This window comes from Danio aesculapii, chromosome 24 (genome assembly GCF_903798145.1).
Source record: "Danio aesculapii chromosome 24, fDanAes4.1, whole genome shotgun sequence".
Classification (NCBI taxonomy): domain Eukaryota; kingdom Metazoa; phylum Chordata; class Actinopteri; order Cypriniformes; family Danionidae; genus Danio; species Danio aesculapii.
In genome coordinates this window covers 21,692,432-21,706,357 of record NC_079458.1, presented here as the reverse complement: position 1 = coordinate 21,706,357, position 13,926 = coordinate 21,692,432, and the positions used below count along the sequence as shown (strand labels likewise).

Here is a 13,926-nt window from a genome sequence, read left to right as displayed (position 1 = left end):
ATATTATATTATATTATATTATATTATATTTATTATATTATATTATATTATATTATATTATCACATTATGTACAATAAGTATAAACACATTATATACAATATAATTCACAAATACATTAAGTAATTGTTTATTTATAATTTATACTTTTGATAGTCTTGTCATTTTAAGATGGTTAAGATAACAATAAACTAAACTAATTTAAAAAAAGTCTGTTCTTAATGATTAGATCACTCTTGTTCAAATCAGAACAGATCCAAAACACCACGATCTGGCTAAAATCAGTCCAATTTCTTACCTTAAGGCCAATCAGCCGACTGGTCAATTAGAAAATCCTCTTGCTTTTGAAAACAGCACAGCTATACTAGGCATAGGACGGTAACTGGTTTACCAGTTTGGAAAAGTCAAGGTTTCAAAACCGCAAAAGATTTCTGTTATATCATTCCTAAGGTACAGTATATGTATGTTTTTGTTTGTTTTGTTTTTTTTTTACAACTATATTATTTCGTTTTTTAGGGTAACAGTATCTCCAGCAGAAAAGGAGCTTTCACATTAAAATTTACTGGTCAGCTTACGATTCAGCAAACATCTGAATAACAAATCTCTTACACACCAACATCTAAGCATGCTATGGACCTGAACAGTGCAGTAGATTACTTTCTATAAAGAGAAAAGAAAGATATCCAAAGATGCCAATTAAAGTTGCAAAGAAATTTGTGTTTCTGAAACTAATGAAGGTCAATGATTTATTTGAATTATTTTGCCTGATTTGTTTACTAATATTAAATATTTGAAATGTTTCTTAAACTAAAATAAATTGTGTTTAATGTTTTTCCCAAAACATTTAAAAAGAACATATTTTAGAGCAGTAATCACAATACTGTGATATTTTTATCCAAGGCCCATGCCTAAGCTCTACACACTGCTAGCTGACTGGTGAATTGTGGGTAATAATCACCTGTCTGTAGGACGGGCTTCTGCTTTTGGGCTTGTTGCTGTTGTTGCTCTGATGTGGTAGCAGAAGCGTAAAGCCGCCAAGTCCTTCATTATGGAGGAAAGTGCCTCTTCATCATCTGCAAAACAAACAGACGCAAATTAATGACTACACAAGCTGAATGATTGCCAACCTCACTGTCCTGATGAGATCAAAACATCGGTACTGGCATGTGTTTTGCTTTAGCAGCTTCACCAAAACAGAGCTCGGACTTTTAATGAAGTAAATGTAATGCATAGCCATATCACACACATATGAGGTGAGGTGTACTATTGCCAAGAAGTTAAATGGGTTCCAAGATGTTCAGATTTCTTTTTAGAGACTTGGATACTTGAACAAGTTACAATCCCAATGAAGCCACAGGAGAGGATTTATGAATGGAAGTGAAGCTGATGCAGGTTGGTTATCATGTAATGATGACAACATGGCATCCAAATTCCACTCACACCACTCACACTACATAGAACTAGGCATAGGACGATAGCCGGTTTCAACGTTTACTGTAGTTTGGAAAAGTCAAGGATTTAAAACAGCCAAATGTTCCGTTATACCGTTCCTACGGTATAATATATAATTATATATAAGTTTTTGTTTCACATGTTTTTTTTTTACTATTTTATTTGGGTTTTTTTAGGGAAACAGTATCTCCAGCAGAAAAGACCATCCACATCTAAAGCTACAGTTCCAAAATATTTTGAATGTTTCTTAAAATAAAATATATTGTGTTCAACGGAAAAATTTTTAGCTTTTTACGCAGACATTTAAAAAGAAATATTTGAGCAGTAGCCACAGTACTGTGATGCGGTGAAACTGTGATATTTTTATCCAAGGTTATCATGCTGTCACAATCTTAGACCGGCCCATGTCTACATAGAACATGCTTTTCTGTTCCTATAGAGTTTTGTGTGCTAAAACATTCTGATTGTCCTTCAAGTGACAATCAAGTTTGGAAACCTTTCCTCAACGTTACTTATGCTTCCATCCACCTATTCTTATGTAAATTTTGTAATATTGCATAAATAATGCGTAACAGAAACATGCACATTCATTTTGAGAATGTGAATAAAAAAAAAAAGTATGTGCACAACTGATAAGATTAACTTTTTATCCACTAAGAAAAATGTGCATAAACTACAATGGAAATACATTTTCAGAATAAATTCCAGCATGGGCATCAAAAAAGTAATGTGATTTTGTTTTAACACCTGACGTGACGACAAAAATTGGTGCAAGGGGACTGCTTCAATGGAAATTGTAAGATTTCTTGGTCATTCCAAAATTCCCTTTACAAAGTCCATGATCAAAGTGGTTCAGTATTATTACCTTCCAGTCTTGAGCGACTGTGCTCCCAAAAAATGGTCTCGCATCCCAAAGCTACCATTGCATTTTGGCTTGTCTTCCGGAGGCACAGGTTATTTTTGTATAAGAAAAAAGGCATATAGTTCTCCAACCTAAGCAATTTACAATTTTCTTTTTGATATTTTAGCCAGTTTATCAGGAAGTGATGTCTGTGTTCTCTTTGACACGGTGAATATAAACAGTGCTTTACTTGCAATGTTTTATGGAATTTTCTAGTTGTGTGCCTGAATCTAGTTTACATCTTTGGATGGAAACAAACATTTCAGGCTTAATTTCAGGTATCATCTACCAAATCATATTTTAAGTGTTCGGGTTTTTTGTTTAGGTTACTAACCATGTGCAATTCTAGTGAACCTTGTCTCATACGTTCACTACAACTGAAATGACCAACCAAATCTATTTCAAACCATGCTCACAGGTTCTTCACAAAAGCGCCATCTATTTGAGCCAAGTGCAAATGATGTATCCTTCACACAATCAGCTCCAGAAAATCAAACTCCACAAACAGAATGTTTGGATCACTTTTCCATTTACGTCGCTCATTTGAATACCACAATGTCATTCAAAACAAGAGAAAGACAGTGGATGTTCACAGGCTGCGGCATCCTTTAAACGTGTGGTACACAAACCAGCCCACTGTTTCCTTCTGAGCTCCAATCAGGGGTTTTTCCCAAGCTGGACACAGATACACAACCCTCACATATTTCCAAAACAGAACTCGTGTGCTCCTCTTTCTCTAGATATAAAAGCAACAGATCAGGAACAGAAGAAGAGTAAAAGAACACATGGCCAGACACAAGCGATCACATTTTATTTGCATCAAAAGGGAGATGGACTTATTTTGGGAGAGCGGGATAGGGTGGGTTTTAAGTTTTACAGGACAACTTGTATGCCTACTGTGTAAACGTTTGCTTGTATGTTTAACAGCCTGCATTCCTCATGAATGGACGCTGCTGTGATTGGCGTTAAAACTGCACAAATACAGCATACATTTCAAATGTCTCTAATAACAGTCTAGTGGGAATAGTGGCCATGTAATATAATAGTTTCTCACATTTGTGTAATTACTGTTGATCAAATACAGTCAGCACGGCATTGTCAAAGCCAGGTTCATTGGAAATATGCCTTAACCTTACTTTTTGCAAAAAGTAAAATATACTGTGGGTACGTTTCATTACACATTTCAGGTTACAAATCCAATAGAGGGCGCTGTCTATTATACGTTTCAGATAAAAGTCTTTTGTATGAGACTTGTTGTAGAGGCATGAAGATGTGTACATTAATCTCCTTCTGCATAGGCATAGTACAGCCACACAGTTACAGTTTAGTCATTTAGCCAGTCTGACTTCAATATAGGTTGGTTTTTAAACTAACGGCAAACTTTGAGTTTAGAAGTCACTTTCCAATACCTTTTCATTCAATGTTCCATGCTGGTGAAATGATCCATTCCCACACTGACTGCTGATTAACTAGTATCATTTAAACATCAACTAAAAAAACATCTCTTCCGTGATTACCTAAGCTCTAGTCAACAAAACCAGGACCCACTTTTCTCTCCCACACCTGCCTTACACAGGTGAGTGGGTTTGACAAACCACCTGTAGAAAACACACTTTCATCTCTCTGACACTTTAACCGAGACTTGCACCAGCTTTACACATTTGCACCAGACACATTGTTACAAAAAACTATGCATTTCTGAAGTGTGCGTGAGTGGGATTGACAAACCACCTGAAGAAACACTGTTCTCTCTCTATAAAAACACTCCCTCTTACTCTAGCACCTAATTCTCTAATGGTTCCTTTGAATAATTAACACTTGTTGTGCGTATTGCCTCTTGTTGAATTGCTCAATGCCTCCTCATCTGTAAGTCACTTCGGAAAAAAGCATCTGCTAAATGACTAAGTGTAAATATAGAAGCTTACAAGATGTTTTTATAGTAAAATGACCTCTTTCCTGTCAAAATGTCAAGAGTTTTAAATCTTTATTTCAGAAACCCTTTTAAATGTTTGGTCTCATTGAATTTTTACTAAAGTTTAGTTTCAACTTGTCATTTGCCAACTAAAATGAAAAGGGCTGTCATTTACCTGACAATTAATGAGAAACTTCCATTACAATATGTCATTTTAAAGCCTCAATCCTACTTAGAAGAACACAATGAGGTTTTCTGCCCAGAACATATGTCCTGAATTCATAACCGAGACATATGAGGAAAGAAAAGTAGGAATAGAGCGTTAAAATAGTGCATAAACTCAACAGTCATCGAAAGGGAAATGGGGAGCAATCATGCAAATGAGTATGTCAGACATTAACATATCAAGGGTGCCTAATGGGGCCAATTAAGCATGCCTTGTAATTACAGGTTGAGTGGAAGGTCATTCACCTCTGCTGTAATGGGGAGGAGAGAGAGTGAGAAAGAGACAAGAGCTCTTGTTAATCTCAGGTGCTTGCATGTGCCAATTTATTTGCTTCATCTATCCACAGATCTCTAAAAAGAAGCCATTTTTAAAGTTGGTTTGGATTTGGAACATCTTTGAGAAAATGTAGAATTAGGAAGACCTTGTATTGTTTTACCCATTGCATGTTCAATTACTTGAATTGAAACTTCTAGTTTCATCTTCAATATAATTACATTTAGATTGACTGTTAAATTATTATATTTTTTTCGGTCTATGTGTGAATGTATTTTCCCTAGATATTATACATTGCTACTTCCTTCCAATAATCACAAAGAAGCTTGGTCTTTTTAACTTTAATAAGAAACAGAGACTCATCTTTCATATTTCTATCCAAATTATCAGGGAAATCAAACATAAATGTTCTTGGAGCACGAATAAACATCATTCATTGTTATTTTACTACTAGTTATAGCACCAAATAAACAAATGAAAACATCAGATCAATTATTTTATCTTTCAAAATAGTAATAGTAACTTAATACATTTAAAAACACCACAATTTGTTTAGTAACTCCTTGTTTGAAAAAAAGCAATTTTACGTTTGAATTTATTCATATGATTATTTTCAGTCGTTTGAACTATAATAGTTTTTAGTAAATTACATACTGAAAACATGCTTCAAAAGTTCTTGGCATCATTTAAAAAATACTCAAGTTGATCTTATTAAGTCATTTTTGAAGGCCAGCAGTCGCTTTTTATATTTACTGCTTGGAGAAGAAAACTGTAATATATTTTAATTGGCAATTATATGAGTCATGTGATTTTTATTTTATTTTATTTGTGGTGAAAAAATTTCATTAAATAGCCTATGCTAACAACGTTATTACAAACTGGAGCTGAACCCAGATATCCAGCAGTAAGAGCTGGTCAATGTTAGTGGGGTTTTAGAGAGGTTTTATAGCATCCCAGGGGAGACAGCAGGGCATTGCGTGGCACAGGCAGATGGAGTCTGGGCCGATCTTTGATTTTGACACCACCACAAGTCTCACTCCGCAGCTGTTCCTCCACCATTAGACGGGGTTCACAAAAGGTTCACAACACACACACTTACCTTTTCAATCTGACCTCATTTCTATTTTAATATTGCCACAGTAAAGTGCTTCATCTTCTGCAAAACAACCTCTGACGCTACCGATCTTCAAAGAGTGAGGGAGAATTCACTAAACACTTGTTCCAATTTTGTATGCTGCGTTTCAACAAACTTCTTCAGAAAATCACAATCCAGGAATAATTATTGAGCATAACTAGTATAGCTACACATATATATATACATATATATATTATATAATATATATATATATATATCTATATAATATATATATATATATATATATAAGATATAATATATATATATATAATATATATACATACATATATAAAAGAAAAAAAAAGAAAAAAATATCAAAGGGGGGTTAATAATTCTGAATTTAACTCAATTCAATTCAACTGTATCTATCTATCTATCCATCCATCCATCCATCCATCCATCCATCCATCCATCTCTCTCTCTCTTTGTGTATATGTATATATATATATATATATATATATATATATATGTATATATTATATATATATATATAATATATATAATATATATATAATTATATATATATATATATATAGATATATATATATATATATATATATATATATATATATATATATATATATATATATAAAGGTGGCACAATCAATCTAACAAGTCTGTATTAAATCATAATACCCTTTCAAAACCATATGTAATAAATAATGCAAAAAAAATCATAATGAAAAGTATTTTAAGTTTTTGAATTTTGAATTTTTGAAGTTTTTGAATTTTGATTAAATAGACTTTGTGATTACTATTCAAAATAAAACTTAGTAGATTAGTAAATGTAAATTAGATTAGTAAATTAGTAACATTAGTAATGTTCAACTTATGTTTAAATTCAGCCCAAATAAACATTAAAAAAAAAATGTAATGCAAGGAATCATCTTTGAATCATTTTAGTGCATTGTATGCAAATAAATGCACATAAAAGACGTGCAATCCGTTCTTCTTCCCAAGTGAACCCAAATGAACCCAGAGATCCACTGTATCACCTCTGACCAAGTGGCATCTTCAACTTCTCAGCTCTCTGAAGAAGTGGCTTCAGTCAATATCTGCTGTGCATTTCACGCTCAGCTTAGAAACACCAAGTCATGCGTAAATGTCAAACTCTCAGCGGTGCACTACACAACAGCCTGCACACTTCATTCAGTACACAAAAGAATGATAGACTTCTCTTTCTGCCCTTCCTCAAACACATCTGCAGGTATGAAGACCAGCAAGAGTGATGAGGACGTCCTTGCAGGAGTTTGCATGTGGGCTATTCTTAGAGTGTGATGCAAGTTGCCTAAAATAGAAATCGCACACACCGAGGGGTGCTGAGGTAAAGTAATGTCTGCAGTTACGTTATGGTTTATTAATCAGTGAGCTGGCTTTTCATTTAATGGAACAAATTGAACAGGAATGCAGAGCAGCTCCATCTGCTGCAAGCTTCAGATCTGAAGTGTTTGCCATCTGCCCTGTGCGGGAGAAATGACAAACTACACACAGTACATGATGCAGCCCTGGCAATGACGGTTTCACGATACACAGGATAAATACTGAACACAACTGGAGGAATAGAGTAGACTGTACTCAAATCAAAATAAACCAGGTGTCTTAACAAATTAAATTGTTGAATTGTGGTGATTCTTCACAAAAAAAAATTATTATTGCAATTATTGCAAACAACAAAATGGTTCAGTTTAAACAAACAAATTCAATTCAGTAATGTTCAACTTAATTTGTGTGTAAATTCAGCCCAAATAAATTGTTTACAACCCCTTAACGTAGTTTTTTTTTCAGTGCACTGGACAACATCTGGATTATCTTGATTGATGTTTCATTCTGTTATACTCATTTTGTTACAGAGTATACATTTTACTCTGTATTAGTTTTGATATTAATTCTTGGGTAGTCATGTTTCAAGATTGTATACAGTACTTTTGCAAAGTCTTGGTTAAAGAAATAGTTTGCTAAAAGCTGACAATTCTGTCAAGATTTACTCATCCTCTATTTGTTGCAAACCTGTTTGACCTTCTTTCTTTTGTTGAACACAAAGGAAGATATATTGAAGAAAACTGGTTTTCAGCTTTCTTCAAAATATCTTTTGTGTTCAACAGAAGAAAGAAACTCATAAATGTTTGAAACCACTTAGGGATGGGTAAATAATGAGCACATTTTATTGTCCCTACATTTTGATTAGGATATAGCCTTGATTAGCATATGACTTTTCTAATACTGACTGGATAGTCAGAGTAGAATGGAAACTGATTAGAACCTTGATTGCACCGAATCATACATTATCAAATAAAGTAGAACAGAATCTTAAGAAATCAGATGATTGTGAATAGAATTCAACTCAATAGTATATATTGATCAAAAACAACTTTACTGAATAGAATCAAAGTAAATTGTCCAAACAGCTTGTAATTGAATCGAACCAAAACTGAAAGGAAACTTTTGAAATCATCTCAGGAATTAAATGAATTTTGAGCAGTTTAATAGAATTGTTTTTTAATAGATTATAATTTAATGTAAAAAAAATGAACTGAATATATACTAAAGTTGATAAAATCGTACTAAAATACTGAATACGAATACTTGTAAAATAAAATATTCTTGAACAGAAAGCAACTGAATACACTGCAATATGAACGTATCAAAATGACCTGAATAGAAATGAAATCCTCAATAAGCTAAGCTGAACAGACTCATGTCAACTTATCTTAAATGGAGCAAAATGTTACTATAATGTGAATTAAACAAACAATATATTTTATAAATTCAACAAAATCCTAACTGAATGTCATTTTCTTGAACAGAATCTTAAGCTGTACTGAACAGAATTAAGCCTTCACACTAAACTGAAGATGATTATATTTCATTAAATTTTGAATGGAAAAGATTATTTATAAATGTACTAATAAAACGAAATTCACATGTTCAGTACATTAACTGAAGAGAATCTACACTAAATTGACTAAAAATTTGTGAAACTAAATGGTCTGAATCGAATGTATATTGAGTTGAATAAGAAATCTGCATAAAAGAAGAGAATCTTATCAAACAGTCTAGAATGTGAGTGAAAAGAATGTAACACAATCCAATAATTCATATCATATTACAATGCATCGTTGAAAAATTATGACGTAGTGACGAGTGTTTCCCAAACCGGAGCTGCTTTGTCGCAGATCCATTTTTTTGATCCACGTAAGTTATACTGTAAAACGTCCATAATGACACTCTAAATGGGGAGGAGTAACAACTCTTTAGAAAAAAAATGATAATTTCTGCAAATTATGTTGCATTTACACGCACATGCACTCACTTTCCACATTAATTAAACGGCGCACATAGGCCATACGGTTCCTTTACAAATATTATTTAAGAATATTACATATTCTATTATAAAACATAAAACCGCTGAGTTGTAATCTCATATATAAATCATTAATTTTTTTTGTAATTTTATTATTATTATATTATTATTATTATTGTTATTAAGAAGGATATTGTTATTTATTTTATATTATTTATTTATTTATTTTAAGTACAATTTTTTTTTTTCTTTTTTACACGCATTGGCGATGTAAATTCCGCTCTTAAATAATAGGTCAAAAATTGCATAATAATGATTTCAAAGTGCACTGCCGAATGGAGCGCAATTGTCAATCTGAAGATCGCTTAAACTGAACTGTAATAAAATACTTTGAAAGTAAATTACTCATAAGAGAGATTCCTTTAATGTTCTTTAATGTCCAAGTTTAAATGATGGAACATTTGATAGTATTACGGCATGGGGGGTATAACTGGAAATAGAACACAACCAGGTCTATGTTTTTAACTACAGCTCCAGAGGTGCAGTTGTAAGTGTACAAGTTTGCAAAGCAGTTTGTGGAATGTTTGATGCAATGACGGATTTGAGAAACACCAAATCAACAAACGATGTTTGTAACGACGAAACTTGTGACCTTAGTTGGCTATGATGGTTTTCGGAAATGCACCCCTGATGTAGAAAGCCAACAAATAATAGCAGACGTATAAAACGGTCTCTTCTGTAAATGTTGTAAAGTGGCTCTTGAACTGGAATGAGGATTATTAGAGTATACCGTCTTCATCTCACACTGATGTCAAGATGACATGATTTACTGCATCAACGCTACGAAAATCTGCTGGAGACTGGTTGAGTAACAAACGTTTCCATTATCTTTCTCAAAAAGTATCTGACTTGACAGGATGACAGACGATCGTTCAACAAGATAAAAAAGGACACAACTAGAAACAAAGTTTAAGGAAGTCAGCCAGACCACAGTGATGTGACGCCAGCTGAGAGAAAGAAGAAAACCTGTTGATCTAACCATATAAGTGCAAATTAATGACTTCTCAATCCGAAGACAGTCTGCTTCAAACACTGAAGAACATACCGTATATAGACCTCCACTTATATTGACACGCTTGGTAAATATAAACTATTGCTGTGGAAAAAAAAAAGTATTTTGGTTGACGTATAAAAAATCTCTGCTCGTATTATATATTTAGGTGTGTTGAAACGATTGTGTGTGTTGTTTTTGGCATAAATGTGGGTAATGTCATGGGTATGACACTGGTATTAGATGGAGATGGTGAATTATGAGGACATATTGATGTCCCCAATTCCCATAGTCTTCTAAATCATACAGAATGAGTTGTTGTTGTTGTTGTTGTTGTTTTCTGAAAGTAAACCTCTCCATGTTTCCTGTCCTGTGTGGTGTTTTGCAGTATAAAAACAATGGAAAGCAAAACCTTTTGTGTGTGTATCACAATTATTGCGACAAGTGCCACCACTAAGAATTCATATAAGCAAAATATGTAGTTTACATCCATTGATATTTACATTTTTTTGGAAACTCTTTAGAATAATGCTCCATTACTAAATGCAAGTTAATGTATTTACTATCATTAAGTATGAATAATCTTGTAAAGCACTTATTAATGACAGTTCAACATTAACTAATGCATTATTAAACATCATTATTAAAATCCAAAGTTGCTCTTGCTTACATTAGTTAATGCACCATAAGTTAACATGAATGTAACTTAAACAAATTAGCCATCAATAACTTAGTTGAATATATACAACAATAAATTAATTAATTGTTTGTTATTAAATACATTAGTATAGTTAATAGTAAAAATAAATAAATAAATACATTAACTTAACTAATAGACCATTACTATAAAGTGTTACCAATTTTTTGTCGGTGACAACAAAACTGTTGAATCATGGTCTCCTGTTTCACAGGGATATAAATATGAGGAAAGACAAAGGCTAATTCAGTCATTCATCACAATGGGTGAAACCCCAGAATAGCTGTGATTTATGGCTTAATGTTTTGGAGCTTCGCAAAATGGAAAGCCGCTGGAAAAAAAACTGTTAAATAAACTGTAAAATTTCACCACCAGGGCATTAATTAATAAACTCCAGTTAATACACTTATTCCCCACAGAACAAACCTTGCATGTTCAGTAAAAGGCTGATTCATAATTCTGCGTCGAGTAATCAGTGTGACCGGTTTGTGCATTTATACTTTGCGTGCTGTTTGTGTTGCTCTGCAATAAGACTTCTAAAATGCTAGCTGGAGGTTTTTACCTTTTTCAAGCAGTAGGTTTTATGTTCTTCTGTTTCGAGTTTCTTTACAGGTGTTTTGTTTTTTCTGAACACTACCTTAATGTAACAAGTAGCTAAAACTCGCTCATTCAGAGGCGAGAACCGGCCGACATGCAACAACTTTAATCATAAACACAAAAGAAGCTCCTCCCAGGCACTAGACACTTGTAAACACTCGCTTCATCGAGCTCGCTGCTCTCAGCACCGCCCCACTCAGGCCAGCTACCCAAACCGACCAATCACAGAGCTTGCGATACGTGTCATCGCACCGGAGCATACGAGTGTGCTTGACAAAGGAGTATAAATCAGCCCTTAAGCGATACCATTGTGAGCATTTATACTTCTACATTCTGTCCATGCTGCTCTGCAATAACACTTCTGAAACATTAGTCAGCAGTGAGGTTTCTATGTTCCACTATGAGATAATTTGCTGGTATTGTTAGTTATAAAGTTATAAAGTAAACCTAAAACTAAAGTTTGCATCCGGAGCTTTAGAGCTGCCAACACTCGTCACCATTATCAAGCCAACCAATCAGCTCTTGAGCCATTGTGACGTGTGGTTACATTTTTTTGAGCGATTTGTAACTCTGCAACCTACAGCATCAAAAATAGCCTTAAAGGTCCAGTGAAATTATAACAAAGTTCTTTAGATGTTAGTATCAGTATGTTAATCTTAAGGATATCTTAAGGATGTAATCAATTTTTTTAAAATCACCTCATATTTCTCATGTTTCTTAACAAATCTTGACTAATCAAATGCTCTCTAGTATCAGACATGTCTCAACATTGTCAAAACACTTCTCAATTGCTTTTCATTTGATGCGCTTTAACTTAACCACTCTCAGTGGCAGAGCTGTGATGAAAACAAAGCTCTATTGGCTGTTTTTAATGAAGGGGAGGAGCTACCATAAGGCCCGCCCTGTCTTCATGTTTTAGTTGAGATTACATCAAATTTCGAATAAAAGAATGCACATTTCAAAGCACTTCACCAGACCTTTAAGTGTAATGAATAAAGTATGTCTATTTTTAAACTCCATCAGGTAGAAGTTTTGAGTGGCCCAAATATGTAAGAATTCAGGAATCACAGCTGGAGAATTGCAGAAGTTAGTTGGGTCTGAGGTCAGAAATTCATTGCAATAAATAGATTGAAAGTGTTTCAAGAAACAAGTCTCTACTCTTATCCAAAAACAAACACAACTGTCTTTAGGTTCCTCATTAATATTTTGAACAAAAGACCTAAAGGGTTCAAGCAATAATGCACAGCCTACTTTGGTCAAGTTCACTGTACCCATGCATACGTAAACTTAATTATATATTTCGTCCACAAGTTCTCAGAACCTAAAAGCAGCATTAGCAGACTCATATGTCATCCTTCCACTTTAAAGCTTCTCCATCAAAACTTCCCTTTTGTTTTTACACCTCCGACTGCAGAAATAAACCAAGTATAAATTCATAGTGGTTTGTTTTTGTTAGCAGAGACAGGTTTAATGTCACAAGTTTTTCAGGGATGTTGTGTAAGTGTGTTTGTGCTTAGGACATGATCAGAGCTGAAGTGAATGTGACATGGAAGGGGTTTCCCTACACATCACCACTAAAGTATTCAGCAAGATTACAGGAACACAAAGTCCTGCGTCTCTACTACAAATACATCCCATGTTTAGCTGCCAGTACTCGAAAACATCTTAATAAGGTCACTGTTTAATTCGTACAAGCATAGTGTATTCGGACAGACACATTTTCAAAACATTGATCAAACATAATAATTTGCTGTTCATGAAGCAGCAAAAATGTATTAAATAGATACAACATCCTCATAAAAAATACTAATGTAGTACCTGTAGACGTAATGTATCATTATCAATGCACTTCATATGATGGAATTACTGCTAACTGTACATTGACAGCCAACATGCTCACTCCAACTCCGATTTTCTTGGTTATTATTATTTTTTAAAAGTAAGCATATTACACCGCCCTTTAAAAATGCTTTTAATTTAGCATTTTTAGGAGAGAAAAATTAATAAAAACTGTATAAAACAAACAGAAATTGTAATGACTTTCACTATAAACTGCACTTTAAATGTCAAACCATACAGTTTCTTTATTTAAATAAGCATATTCCAAAATTCAGTATGAAATTTTCCTTTAAATAAATACTTTGCAATTTAAATTGTATTGTTTTTTACTGAATTATGATAATAATAATTTCACACTATAATAACAAGCAGGGGCAGACTTGGTGATTTGGGGGTCATAAGCAATTCCAGGTATGAGGCCCTACACTCTCAGAAATAAAGGTACAAGAGATGTCACTGGGGTGTTACCTTTTTAAAAGCTACACATTTGTACCTAAAGGGTCTCTATTAATACCCAAGGGTATGTATTAGTACCTAGAAAGTA

General features: G+C 33.6%; 1 long non-coding RNA gene across 1 annotated transcript in view; it reads right to left on the bottom strand.

Moving 5' to 3' along the window:
- Positions 1–977: 977 nt before the first annotated feature.
- The window catches only part of LOC130218541 (uncharacterized), a 60,323-nt gene continuing 47,374 nt past the window's right edge, over positions 978–13,926 (bottom strand). The window contains exon 4 of the long non-coding RNA XR_008835955.1: positions 978–1,071. This is a non-coding gene — a long non-coding RNA (uncharacterized LOC130218541). The remainder of the gene's footprint in view (positions 1,072–13,926) is intronic.